Below are 15,876 nucleotides of genomic sequence, written 5' to 3' on the forward strand. Positions count from 1 at the left end.
AGGAGGTCGTGGGTTCGATCCCCGGCCGCGTCATACCAAAGACGTAAAAATGATACTAGTAGCTTCCTCGCTTGGCGCTCAGCATTAAGAGGATAGTGCTAGGACTGGTCAGCCCGGTGTCAGTATAATGTGACTGGGTGGGGTATCATGCCACGTGTCTACGGCGTGATATTCCAGTGAGGCAGCACTATAAAGTTGGGCATTGTGCTCACTGCTACAAGTAGACACCGTCGTTGATATGACTGAAAAATTGTTGAAAAAGACGTTAAACCCGAACACACACACACTGACTAGGTTTAAAAAAACTACCTTCTCTTGGCTTCCTTTGTATATAAGGCGATCATGTATCCTCAAGGCTCTAGGACAAAAGCAAAAACAAAAACAAAATTTTTTTTCAAAGATAATTTATTTGAAAATGCAGTATCGCATAACAATGATTACAATAGCTATAGCTGTAACAGTTTTCACATCTAATATATAATATAGGAAACCTTGTCATGTACGCTCCTTGAATTGGACTTCTTGTTACATTCCAAGGAAATGGTATGGGGTCTGTTTCACGAAGCTAATTAAAGGTGGTCAGTCACATTTAAGCAACATTTTATGAAATGTTCCGTTTTTAGTACATTCTATAAGAGTTTAATCAAAGGAGCAAAAGGGTCCGTTCCACAGAGTTATATCCCTATTAGAAATGTATGTTTCATTATTTCTTTATGACATTTGTAATTACTCCCCTTTAATACTTAACAAGGAAAGGGGAATCAAAATGTCAAAAATACCTTCTGTGAAATTCTAACATGTTTTAAGCAGACAGTGAACACAAATAAGTGTAAATGATTATTTGTTAAACCTCCCACCAAATCCATTTATTGATCAAAATCTGATTAACCATCTTTAAAATACAATTTGAACTTGTTTTAATTAACAATGGTTTTCCATGATTTGTCTTGAAATATAAGACAAAACAATTCGTAACATTCATTATCAAAATTGTTAAAGTAATGAACTTGTAAGGTAGTGACAGACAGGAGCTGCTCTAATTTTGAAAATAACTTGATTTGAAAAGTTTTAAGCGGATTTGGCTGTGCGAATACCATTGTGCTATTGTGCATTTCAGCCATTGATGACAAAAAAATGTTTTAAAATTTCTAGTTTGGTTTTACTTGTAAATGTACTGCTCAAAGCGTTCAGAATATCTCAATTAATAAATATCACAAATGGAATATATTTTTCAGTACAAGTGTAAAAAAATCCCTGTAACCGATTTGATTGAACAGTAAGTGGAACGACCATCTCCGAAATTCATTACTGCAAAGACCAGAGTCGAACAAAAAATAATATTGTTAACAAAGTTTTAGTTATAGTCTATGAAAAAGTTGTGAGGCGAACACACATTCTTAGGAGACGATGTAATTTATGTTCTATGAAATGGTTGTGGTGTAAAATGCCAATTTGTAGGAGACAATTATTTTTACATGCATGCCAGGATTTCACGTGTCGCCTAGGCAGGAAAAGCTCGTTTACATCCCGTGGAGTTAAATGACTAATGTCCTGTACCTTATGAATGAGCGCTAGCATTGTACTTAAAAAAACATACGTTTTACTTTATTTGTTCTAACATTTTATGAACACTATATGCAGGAATGTTTGTAGGTGTAGGTAGAAGCTTCCGATACTTGGTTAACTCTTTTTGCGGTAACTCTGCAGAGCCTCGTAACGGCTTAACAGTCATCCTCGCGCCAGATATTTCCATCCGCACCTTCCACCAGTGAAAGATTCTTATAGAATGAGTCATTCTATATTTTTTGTGAAACAGGCCCAGGCACCTACGATAACAATTCCAGAACGTACAACTTGGGAATTGATCTAACAGTGATCACAGTGAAATACATGTATATACTAAACAAAACCGTCAACCCGCCATTTGCTATATAGCCAATTTCTTAGAAATTACTAAAACGCTATTTCATTAACAACATATCTAAACTTCAGAAGTATGAAATTACGCAATGATATAATCTTATTCATTTTACTAAAGATCACATTTTTCATAAGTCACAAAATACGCATAAAGTTGTGTATTAATTTAAAAAACGAATGATTACATTTTATCAGAATAAAGAGATATATATGTTTTACAAGAAAATGGCTCAATATCCTACAAATATCAAATGGTTGTGGTAGATCTGTCCAAATTCATCTTATACCATGTACATTATACATGTTTATTGGTGCACCTCACTGTTGATGGTATATTTTCCAGAAAGATTTCTGTGGGTTTAAAAATTCCAAAAGAAAGTCGAGAACAAAACTAGATTCAAGTTCAATTTCCAAATTATTCTTTGTAAATTATATCTCATAACAATACTTTTATTACATCCGTAATATAAATGCACCTTGTCCGTACTACGAAAGACCAAAGTCCAACAGGAAAAGCCACATTCAAAGAACAAACCATTTCCTTTCCTATAAGTCCAAGCTTGCCGTATTAAGGTTTTTTGTCATTCGTTATCATACATAATACAATATAATAGAATTTAAAAATACAAATATATAAAGGTTTAGAAGTATAACAAATCTTTACTTGACAAACGGAATACTGTAGACTAGATATTATTCGCGATGATTCCATTTCAATCAATATTAATATAGAACAACTTGCAAACTCTCTTGCGATTCGCGATTCTTGACAGTGAAATAAATGCAACGCGAAAAACATACAATCCACAATAACATTTTTCAATGAGTTGGTAACAGATCACGAGACGTGATGGGAACCAAACACGAATCATTCAACGTCCAGTTGATAACACACTTCGTACTTATAGTAATATGCCGTCACATACTAAAACTTGCAAAGAATAATCAATCTTTAAGTAAATAACATTTACATACTAACATATTATGCAAATTATAGTAGCTAGGAAGCTCTTTCATACTACATACAAGCCCTTACATACTTAATCTTACAAAAAAAACCCACTAATTAAAGTCTTTAAGTAAATAACATTTAGATACAAAGACATTTTACAAATTGTAGCTAATAAGCCCTTGCATATTAAAACTTACATAAGAAACAAGTCTTTAAGTAATTAACATTTACATACTCACGCATAATTCAAATAATATCTAGGAAGCTCTTACATACTACATATAGTCAGTAAGATACCACAGACTTAAACTTACATAAAATAAATATTTAAGTAAATAACATTTACATACTCATACATTAAACAAATAGTAGTTTGTAAGCGCTTAATATACAATACACACAATTAGTATGACCTCGCATAATGAGCATTACAATATTTGTCCTTAGCTATACTGAGGATTTTCATTTTATCACAGAATTTCACCGAGTGAACACCGTGAAGATTCAATAGTTTCATGAGTAGAACAGCAATCAAAATTTGTAAAATCCAGCAATGAATATGTCGATTTTATATGTAAGACAAACAGTTATCTTTTTATCTCCGGTCTTTTGAAACGATTTTAATTTTACCTGCGCAACTTTGAGCTTAGATATTGGATGTGTATGAAAGCACAAGAAATTAGATTTGTGATTTACAATTATTCAAGATTTCGAAACATTGGAGGCTACAAGCAGAAATATTTCAACCACTAAAACAATGGGATATTATACTTATACACACAACTATTAGAATATCATACTTAACTTAGAGAAATAGTGAGCATTTACAAACTTAAGTTTAGAGAAAAAGTGAGCATTTACAAACTTAATATTAGATAAATAGTGAGTATTTACAAACTTAACTTTAGATAAATAGTGAGCATTTACAAACTGAACATTAGAGAAGTAGTGAGCATTTACAAACTTAACTTTAGATACATGGTGAGCATTAACCAATTTAACATTATATAAATATTGAACATTAACCAATTTAACATTAGATAAATACTGAGCATTTACAGACGTAATATTAGAAATGAAGTGAGCATTTACCAATTTAACATTAGATAAATAGTGAGCATTTACAGACGTAATATTTGATGAATAATGAGCATTTACCAATTTAACATTAGATAAGTAGTGAGCATTTACATACCTAATATTAGACAAATAGTGAGCATTTACAAACAGAACATAAGATAAGTATTGTGCATTTAACAACTAAACATTAGATAAATTGTGAGCATTTACATACGTAATAATAGATAAATAGTAAGCATTTACCAATTTAACATGAGATAAGTAGTGAGCATTTACAAACTTAACATTAGATAAATAGTGATCATTTGCAACCGTAACATTAGATAAGTAGTGTACATTTACAATCTTAACATTAGATAAATAGTGAACATTTACCACTTTAACATTAGGTAAGTAATGAGCATTTACAAACTTAACAGTAGATAAGTAGTGAGCATTTGAAACCGTAACATTAGATAAATAGTGAACATTTGCAGCCTTAACATTAGATAATTATGTAGTGAGCATTTAGAAATGATAATCGTTTTGTCTAAACCGAATCCATTATAAGGGCAACTGCTCTGAAGGGTTTTTAAAGAGACAAAAAGCTAGTTTAGACTTGAAATTATTTGAAAACGTTCGGTCCAGATACAGTTTTACACATGCGTATAAATAAAACTTACGCCGAAATTTCTTAGTTAATAAGGTTATTGTTTATTGCGAATGTAAACCAGGCTTATGTAACATACCCTGTAGAGTCAACTACTGGGGACAAAGATGATGTTAAGTCTGAAAACAGTCTGTCTTGTTTCTTTCTAATATACCTACTTAAAGTTGGCTTACGCCAACGGAAGGGTGACACCAATGACTTTAAATTACAAACAGTACAGCAGCTAAAACGTACAAGTAATTAGAGTCTTTTTACATAATAAAACGCTATTAAATTAAAAAGACACTCGCATCCAACTACATTACTGAAATAGTAATCACTCATTTTAAAGCACTAAATATATTGAAATACTTAAACACCATGTGCCCATAACGTTTTTACTCTTTCAAAAAGAAGCAAAGCGCAAGATTCTTAGACTATTTATAATTCAGCACAATATAAGCAGTAATCACTCCACTTCATCTTTAAGGTAGTTCTGCACGTTTGAAACAAATATTGTTCTACAATGTGGAATTTTATCAAACCATATTTTTAATAGGACTATTATTTCCGAAAGGAATTCAGCCAATAGAATTTAAGGACGTGTGTTAGATTTTTTTTTTCGTATTACCGAATTGGACATATTACTACACCTGTCAAGTTTTACAATGGGCTTTTATTGCCCTGTTGATGACGTCTTCAATGTAGATTTCAATGAAACTTTTTCTTTCTTTCTTAGTTTAGGATTTACCTTTTTGCAATCATATGGACGGATAAAATGTATATAGGTTCGTATGTTACACCAAATATCAGTTGGAGTCCTTACATTGTAGCGTATTTTATGTTATTATTTTGAATTATTTTACATCAGAATCTATTTATTGTCAAAAGTAATCTTTATAAATATAGTAGCGCTGACTGTTTCAACACTAAATACACACAATATAGCAGATTCGCCGCAACATTTATGCTACCGTATAACGGCTACCAGGCATTATTCTAGGGTTTCCGGATAAATAACGTTATGTCATTACTTCTGGTTAACTAAACGTGCAGAACTACTTAAAATACAAAAGAAAATGAATATTTTACGCAGATTTGTAAACTATGCTTAGTGTTTAGCGTGAAATTGTTAAAAGAATCCGTTTAGATTACTTAAGGTTATTGAAATTTACATAAAAAGTTCTTAAGTTCATCCAATTAGATTATATTTCCCATATATACACGTATTTTTACCAACAACTGTATGAGAGGCAAAACAGTAGAAACTGTATAGTTTATGTGTACTAAAATCTGTTCTATTCTGTTCTGCTCATAATGAATATACTTGATTGTGAAAACTTCTCTCAAACAGTCTGTAGAAATATTTTAAGTGTGTTTGTAATTGTTAAATCACAATGAACAGAACCTCTATTGTTTGAATAGAGTTAAGTTACCTATAGCGTCTGTATCAGTCTTGATGTGCTTTTTTGTGAAGTCCTAGCAATTCGAAATTCGCGTCAACGCAGGACATAATTTTAAACTATCAAAAACAAAAACTGTAGAAGCTGTGACGCCGCCTGAAACTAAATATCAGCTGTAAAGAAGGGTTCAAACAGAAGAGAATTTGCTGCAGAACCGTAAAATGTATCTCTCCAAGCAATGATGTTAGGGCTGGAATACCTGTCGTAGGTTTCCCAACAGCATTCTGACGTCACGTACAATTGTTGTAAGGTCAAGTACGAAAAGTGCGCCAAACATCACTACTAAAGATACCACGCCAACCATTCCAACTGCAGATGCTTCCGTTCTTTCGTCCTTGGCGCTACTTTTTGCACGAATCTGTACTCAAAAATGATAAAATGATTGAATTAGTATAAAATTGCATGAACCCATACTCGTAATTTAAAGAGATTAACAAAATGTAAAAGGTTACAGAAGCCTATACCATAAATATGAAGAGTTTGAAGAAATTAAACACGAGTCTGAGAAATGAAGGGTTTTTTCTTGCTAATTTAGGAACATAGCCTATACCCCAAATATTGCGAATTTTAACGCGAAAATGTTCCAGATTGGGAAATATTTAGTCCCATAGGATATAGAAAGGATAAAGCACTTTGACATATACTTGTTCCACATTGCACAACCGATTTAACATACTTCCATTACAAAATTGACCATAAGTTGGTCTATGTTTGTGCAATTTTGATGATTTGTTTTCAGAATGTAGATTGGGAATTTTTGCATTCATTTTAGGAAAAATACACACGTTTTGGCATTGTGCATATAGCCGAACAACGGCTATATAAACGGCGAAAAAAAACCTGAAAATTAATATAAAAGGACAAGAAGCTATCCTTCAAAATGAAAAATTCAAATGAGCCGCGCCATGAGAAAACCAACATAGTGGCTTTGCGACCAGCATGGATCCAGACCAGCTTGCGCAGGATAAGGAAATAAGGATGATATAAATGATTTTTTCTTAACAAAGAGGTCATATCTATAATAAATCATGTTCGTACAAATAGAAGCCTCATTTTATCAATATTTTTGATTGCTAAATAAATATGAGCCGTGCCATGAGAAAACCAACATAGTGGCTTTGTGACCGACAGTCTGGTCAGGATCCATGCTGTTCGCTAACGGTTTCTCTAATTACTATAGGTTTTGAAAGCGAACAGCATGGATCATGACCAGACTGTGCGGATTCGCAGGCTGGTCTGGATCCATGCTGGTCGCAAAGCCACTATGTTGGTTTTCTCATGGCGCGGCTCAAATTGATTATAAAAATCTTAAAAGTGTCTGTATTATAAAATGTAACCATATAGCGCTTATCTCAGTTTCATAGCTCGATCAGTTAACAATTGTGTGTGTGGAGGGGGTGGGGATGGGGCTTAGCCGAGTGGTTGAAGATTAGGAATCAAAGTTACGATATTTGCAGTTGTCCTGGCAAAGTAAGATTGTGAAACATTTCACTAATACTTCTTTACACAGCTCATCATAGAAATGAACATGTTGCTCTAAACATTTTAGGACCGGTAAATTTCTTTAAAGATATTGTTTAATGCATTTTGAGATAAGTTGTATCACCAAATTATTTGTAGGCAAGTCCCTTTCTATCTGATCCTTGAAACCTTTTTAATTACAATATCAATTAATACGACGAAAATGGGCAAATAATCTAAAACTTAAAGCAATAACACTATTTGAGTCGTGCCATGAGAAAACCAACATAGTGGGTTTGCGACCAGCATGGATCCAGACCAGCCTGCGCATCCGCGCAGTCTGGTCAGGATCCATGCTGTCCGCTTTTAAAGCCTACTGCAATTCGAAAAACTGTTGGCGAACAGCATGGGTCTGGATCCATGCTGGTCGCAAACCCACTGTTGGTTTTCCCACGACGCGGCTCATTTTATCATACCGTAGAGCTTAGAGAGTTTTTGGACACTTTGAGTTTTTCTTGAATCTGGGTAACAACAGCTTTAAGTTCCTCTGCTGTGTAGTTTTTCGGCGCCTCGACCCATTTACAGGGGCACACACAGTCAATCATGCACGTCTCTACTGGAGCTTAAAATGAAAAACAATTGTATAAGGGGCCTCCGTGGACGAGTGGTTAAGGTCGCTGACTTCAAGTCACTTGCCCCTCATCGATGTGGGTTCGAGCCTCACTCGGGGCGTTGAATTCTTCATGTGAGGAAGCCATCCAGCTGGCTTACGAAAGGTCGGTGGTTCTACCCAGGTGCCCGCTCGTGATGAAATAATGCACGGAGGGGCACCTGGGGTCTTCCTCCACCATTAAAGCTGGAAAGTCGCCATATGACCTATCATGTGTCGGTGCGACGTTAAATCCAACAAAAAACAATTGTATAAATGTCTTTGCAAAATCTTTTTTTTTATTAACATGTTTCTTGATCATAATTATAACAATTCGGATGGCTAAATTAGTGGTTGACAATTTGTATAAATTTTAAGTGGCATATTCTAAACACTTGGTAAGATAAGAAACTGACATAAATATACAGTTAGTAAGATTCAAACGAAGCTGGTATATTTTACACACTTAGCTATATTCGAACGAAATTGGTTAATTTAAACGCTTAGTTGCACTTGTATTCGAAAGAAACTGACATTTAAATGCTTGGTGAGATTCGAACGAAACTGGCATTTTTAAACTATGGTGAGATCCGAACGAAACTGTCATATTTGAACTACTGGTTAGATTTGAGCGAAACTGGCACGTTTTAAACTCTTGATGATCACTAATTTTCAAATTTTGAATCCAACAAACAGGTTCCCTTAGAGTCAACTTCGTTATTCGGATTTCAATAGTATCGGCATTAATACTAACCAGTGAAAAAGAGGGTCTATTACCACAGCAAAAAGAGAGTATGAACAAACGTAAAACTTTAGTGATGTTGAGCAAAAGATTTGTGTCATCAAAAACTAAGAGATTGAAACAGTGCAATTTATTTGTCTAGGAGTGGTAACAATGCAAGACTAAAAAGGACATACAGTTAGGTTTTTTTTTTCTCTTTTATATTTTTTTTTTTTTTTTTTGAGATTCTAAGTCTTAATCCCTAATTAGGGAGATAAAAGACTAGTTAGGGCCACATCATGGTAGTGGTATTATATTAAAAAAAAAGGAACGGTAACAGAGACAACTCAGCAACTAAATGAGAAAGGTATAATATTTAGATTAAGATATGGTAAGGTTTTCAGGAAATCATTTAACTAATACTAATGTCTTTTATATTATAATGTATGTGTATGAAGGCAGAAGGTATGGTGCGTCTGTTAATGAAAGATGCTTCCTTGCATGAATTATGCCACATGTGGTTCTGGGACGATCTGTGTATGAAAAGTATTGGAACCACTGCCTTACCCTTGTATGATCGTAAGAGGCGACTAATATGGTCTTAACACTTGGTTTTGCTGTAACTCTGTGATTCCAGCAGGTATGCAAATTTTGATTCCATACCTCATGTTTTTATTTCGATGTAAATGAGATGTGAAACCAAAATTTGTAGTCCTGTTAGGCACCATATAATCTATACTGTGTTGGTGCTCCGTAAAACCCAAATATAAAATAAATTGCATGAATTATACTTTCAATTTTTCTTTTTTATACTGGCTATATTCCTGTGACACACTATAAATTAAAAGGGTCCTGATGTTTGCTGTGGTAATAGTTGGAAGTTCGCCAATGCCATATAGAAATTTTTAAACCTACCTAGAGGAAAATTTTAAATATTTATGTGATATATTTTATGATTAATACACAAGCACACATGCATGCACGTTCATGAAAAACATGAAAGAACGTAATAACTATGTTAATGCGATAAAGCAGTCCGTGTTCAGACCCTGTGTTTTGTTCACGGGAGATAACTCCTGAGACTATTGTCTTCTCAAAACACAGTTAGATACCCAGAGCAAAGACTGATGAAGTCAGAATATATAACAGAACTATTATTTTCTAAAAAAGGATTATCTAGTCGGAAGCCAGACTAGCGATATACTTACAATGTATAATTTTTGGCAGTCGTTACATGTTGTGTTTAGTAACACACACTCGATTTCTATAGACAATTCTGGCAATTATCCTTCAAGAGAGTTAATTCTGGCAATTATCTTTCAAGGGAGTTAATTCTGGAAATTATCTTTCAAGGGAGTTAATTTTGGCAATTATCTTTCAAGGGAGTTAATTCTGGAAATTATCTTTCAAGGGAGTTAATGATAAACCGGCAACAAAAACACCGAAATTCGTTTGCAATAATTAGAGCTGATATTCTCCATAAAAACATACAGAAAAAAAAGTATGACAAGCTTCGTATGTTTTAAGGAATTGTCCAGATTCTAGAACTGCTGTTGGAACAGAAAACTATAAATGTATTTTTGTTTTTCAGAAATTTTAGTAATATTATACGCTTTATCAAGTGCCTTTGTATGATGAGTAAAAGCCTGTGTGGGCATTTGTACTCTAAATGTTGAACGTTTAAGATTTACTTACAGTATATACCTAATAGTTAATATTTAACATTCTTGTATATATACCTACAAATAACAGAATAGTCAATGGGCTGTTATGTTAGTTTTCAGGTCTTTTTGATCCTTTGGGATCATGCAGTGCTTTCAACCTTATCACAACAGACTCCGACATAAGCCCGTACTACCGGGGCGATATGGGTGTTACCATGAGCTATTGATGTTGCAGGGGTAAAGAGTGATACTTCAGTGGATTTGAAATTTAAACCTTATTCTCTGACGAAACATTTTAATAGACCAATCAAATCGTTGGAGACATAATTGGTTTCTTTGTAACGCACCTGGGGTTGTACCAGTTGAGTCAGGGGCTGCTGTTGTTTCGGGTACTGTAAGGCTGCCACTGTTAACTGCAGCAGGCGGTGCATAAGATGGCTCTGAACCATATGATACTGCTTTATTAGGATGCTCCATTGGAGTGCTCATGTCCTTATTCGGCATACCGTTGTCAATTGTTATACCGTCATCCTCATCTCCTATTGAACTATCGTCTCCACTACCTTTAACTGAGTTATCTTGGTTTTCTGGACAGTCTATCGCTGTTGAGTTTAGGGCGAGGTCTATAACTGATGAATTTGCTGCTAAAATATAGCAACATACGAATTAAAAAGACAAGAAGAATGTTTCCTCGGATCATTGTGGTTTAAACAAAGCAACTGTGTGATTCACATTTATAAAGTCATACTTTGCTGGTCTAAAAAGGTAAACTGAACAAGCTTATTATGTAAAGAAATACCATCCAGGTAAGAAAATATAGCCTCAAAGTTTCGTGACACTTGGAATGACCCGTTAAATGTATATTACAGACTCAGAGATGTAAGAGAGATTATAATAGTGTTACTTGCATAATTTCGGCTCGGAATTCCGTTAAATATATATACGTAATTACTGGAAGTGACCCTGCAAGTAATTAAACTCCGAGTCAGAAGTATACAGTACTCTTAGAGGATAAATGTATTATGGGTTTTCCGCGTGAGCTGATCTGTGAGTAACTGTTAAAGAATAAACAAATCTGGATCGACTTATTGTCAGCTAGTAAAATGTATGTAAATGTCAATATATATATAGTCAACGATTCGATTACTTATAACAAGGTGTTATAATACATAGTTTTATACGGCAATGCCTCAATAATATTATCGATGATCAAAGCGAAATGCAAACAATAAACTTTCGAGAACTGCTACAGTTTTCATGTTACAGCTTTACCCTTATCATGCTGGACACGATTGATTCTGCCTTTGCGACCAGTGTAGATCATGACCAGCCTGCACATCCATGCAGTCTGATCTTGACCTGCACTGTTCGCCATTCACTTAGTATGTCTTTGGTAAGCACCCCTATTAACAGTTAATGGTCCTGTCCAAATTGAAAGAAGAACAAGTTCATTATAAAAATTTAGATCTAGCTAAATAAGGGTTAAGTACAACAACAATTATTGCATCTTAATTCTGGAAAGTCACTATAAATAGCTGTAAATAAAAAGAAAACATAAAATTTGATTAGCTAATAAGCGTAAGTTCATTCAAGTAGCATCTATTATCAGTATCTGAAATAAAAAAAAAGGACAGATTTTAAAGTACGGAAATATCATTTCTGTCAGAAAAGGTTAAACAAAAAAAACTGAAACGACTATGAGACACCTGACTCGTGACTCGGAGGTCACGTGATTCCAAGCAATGAGCATCGTATTCTCTATGACCTCTTTGACAGTCCCTATTATTTGAAAGAACTCTTTAGAGAAACTAATATAAAGTGTTAAATATTTATACGAATATCCTTTACAATCGATATAACATATTATTTTTCTTTCATTGAACCTTATCAATGTTAAGAAGTTATGTGCAAGGTTAAATAAAGCACAGCACCTAGCTAGAAAGCTACTACTGCCATTTTTACGACTTAGCACAAATGACATGAGTTCCTATGTCTAAACACTTAAATTCGCCTCGTTTTAAAATGGTTTCATTAACCTTTAGCATGCTAGATAAATTGTCGTCTGCTGGAAATGTCGTCTGCTAAAATTGTAAAGTTCATTCAATTTGCTCCAAAATTGGAAGAAATATTGTCAGAGTAGCAAACAGCTTGGAACCTGATCAGACGCCGATTTAATCGGCGTCTGATCTGGTTCCAAGCTGTTTGCAAAGGCTGTTAAATTCGCCTGCAGCAGGCTAAGGGTTAATTCCATTTGGATTTTTTATATCATACCCATTTAAATTCTATTAAAAATCCGGTTTGCTCTTTTACAATAGTTATGAATACTAGGTTTCTCAAAACCAATAAGGCAGAAAGCTTGCAAGCTAGCAAGCATGCAAGCTTCAGAGCATGTCTCGGGGTGTCATGAGCTCATCTCACAGGACAAATCACAAGCCTCTACCCTATACTAGTACTTTGTAAAATTTTTGTATATTCTAACGTCGATTAAAAATTTTGTGAAAAAAGTGTATGTAAGCAGGTTTCTCAGAAACTACCTGACTGAACACTTTCAAAGTCGTAACAAGTCCTTGGCATCAAAAGCTCAAGCTTAATTTTGTCAAACGTTTTGTCCCTTTTATCTAATACAGAAACCTTATTAAGTGTTCATGTAAGTAGGCTTCTGACAACCTCCGCATTGTCAAACATCTACTGTACCGATAAGGGGAAGTAACACTGTGTTGGAGTTTGACTGTGTACAAAAAAATGACTTTTTTCTCAATGTAGAAAATTAAACTGGTATCTTGTTTCAGGGTTTCATGTAATATAATTAATCATGTTGTTATTAGACTGCTCTTGTAGTATATCTGGTTATATATTTCAAAGTCTATAGCAAGTCAATGATCGGCAAACCTTTAGTAAGTTATAAACACTAAACTGATTTACTGTACCTATTTCACCAGGCAAAATGTCAGTCGTACAGATTTCTTCATCAACCAGACCATCACAGTCATTATCTATGCCGTCACCTGGCGTTCCTGGTGTTATTATGCATACCTGTTTATCAGTAAAAAGGATTTAGAACAAATTCTGTTATGTTATCTTGTACACCTGTTTATCAGTGAAAAAATAGAATAAATCAATACATGTTATCATTTACACTTGTTTATTTGTGAAAACATTTAGAGGGGCCTCCGCGTTGAATTCTTCATGTGAGGAAGCCATTCAGCTGGCTTACGGAAGGTCGGTGATTCTACCCAGGTGCCCGCTCGTGATGAAATAATGCACGGAGGGGCACCTGGGGTCTTCCTCCACTATTAAAGCTGGAAAGTCGCCATATGACCTATGATGTGTCGGTGCGACGTTAAATAAAAAAACAATTAGAATAAATTATGCTATGTTATCTTGCACACCTGTTTAGCAGTAAAAAGATCAAATAAATCATTAAATGTTATCTTTCACACAGGTTTAACAATAAACAAGAGCTGTCACTATTGGTGACAAATGCACCCCCCATCCCCACCCTCCACGAACCGTGCCCAAGAATGCTACAGTTGTCTGCCAAAAAAATCACGCATCATTTTGTGACCTTGACTTTAACCCCATAGACCTGGGTCATAAGTGTGATACCACAAAATGGCTAACATTTATGTCAAATTATTTTGGAATCCCTTGATAAATGGCAGAGTTTCCGACCAAACAAGAAACCTATTTGACTTGTGGAGCTAGGGGTCTGGGTCTTGCGCATGACATGTCATCTCGATATAGGGAACATTTATGTTAGTTATTTCAAAATCTCTTTATTCACGGCAGAATAATGGTCTGGACAAGAAATAAACCCTTTGTCCTTTAACATCTTAGTGTAACCTTGACCTTAGAGCTAGGGATCTGGATCTTGCAAATGACAATCGTCTTATTATGAGGAACATTTGTGCTAAGTAATTTTAAAATCCCTTATTCAGTGGCAGAGTTATGGACCGGACACGAAACAAACCCTGTTAACATTTGCCTTCTAAGTGTGACCTTGACCTTAAAGCTAGGGGTCTGGTTCTTGAGCATGACACGTCGTCTCAATATGGTAAACATTATTCCAAGTTATTTCAAAATCCCTTCATGGATGGCAGAGATATGGACCGGAAACGAAACAGACCCTATTAACCTTTGACACCTAAGTGTGACCTTGACCTTGAAGCTTGGGGTCTGGGTTTTGCCTCATTATGCTAAAAATTTTAGTCATGTCAAAATCCCTGTATGGATGGCAATGTTACTACCCGGACAAGAATTTACACGGACGCACGCACGCACAGGTAGACGAACGGACGGTGCGATTTTAATATGTCCACCTTCGAGTGCATAAAAAAATAGAGTAAATTATGTAATGTTATTTTTACACCGGTTTATCTATGAAAAGGTTGAGAATAAATTTTGCTTTGTTTATCCTGCATGCCTGCATGTTTATCAGTGAAACGTATCTTTAGTTGAAAGACATTAATCTGTGTTATTTTTAATACGTTTATCAATAAATATTACTTGAAAAGGCATTAAGCTATACCTGATTATCAGTAAAAGGACTTGACAAGACATAAGGCTGTGTTATCTTGCACAATTTTTAACAATTAAAGGACTTAAATCAGCATTATGCCTGAAAGCTCCATAAATTCTACAATGATAAACAGAATTTATCATATGTAAAATACAGATTAGATGACATGGTTCGACAGAACCTTACACTTTATACCTTTGCAGAGACTCTATAGTTTTTGTACATACATTTATAGATAAATGGTTTACGTTTGTCTTTCTTTTTTCTTAGGAAATAATGGCAAGATAATAATTCCTATTGGAATCATATCAAATTGTTTTCTGTAGCTAACGTGAAAACTGAAAAACAATGACACGGACATGCATTATATATTCGGGAAAATGCATACGTTATTATGTAACCTGTCTGGCTTGTACGTTTTGGCAAATGGTTTCCTGTTGGGTAAATGTATCGTATGGTTGGGGTGCCAAATAGGTCGTAGAAGGGTAAACTCAAAGATATGACACATTGATTGTGTAGACTCGGCTGGAGTTATGGTTTGACATTCTGAACACAATTATCCAATGAATATAAAAACTCAATAGTTTTCCCAAATAACAATTTCTCATAAACGCAAAATGATATACTGGTACCCGTTTCACGAAACTTTTTTAGGATAGATAGAACTTAAGGGTATAGTGTTTCAAGCAGTCTGCCAGATCTATTTTAATTGTTCGGTTATTCCTAAAATATGGGCCAAAGAACACAAACTAAGGTAGACATATTTGAAACTGAATGAATGACAACGACTTAATTATGAATCAAGCTTTATCCTGACAT

At 34.5% G+C, this 15,876-nt stretch overlaps 1 long non-coding RNA gene across 1 annotated transcript; it reads right to left on the bottom strand.

The window, feature by feature from the left end:
• Positions 1-398: 398 nt before the first annotated feature.
• On the bottom strand, positions 399-11,277 carry LOC128549556 (uncharacterized). The gene is made up of 3 exons (XR_008367791.1): positions 10,886-11,277; positions 7,981-8,126; positions 399-6,401 (listed from the first exon to the last, which is right to left on the bottom strand). It is a non-coding gene; the product is annotated as an uncharacterized LOC128549556 (long non-coding RNA).
• Positions 11,278-15,876: the final 4,599 nt, after the last annotated feature.

The sequence above is a fragment of the Mercenaria mercenaria genome, chromosome 16 (assembly GCF_021730395.1).
Source record: "Mercenaria mercenaria strain notata chromosome 16, MADL_Memer_1, whole genome shotgun sequence".
NCBI classification, from domain to species: Eukaryota; Metazoa; Mollusca; class Bivalvia; order Venerida; family Veneridae; genus Mercenaria; species Mercenaria mercenaria.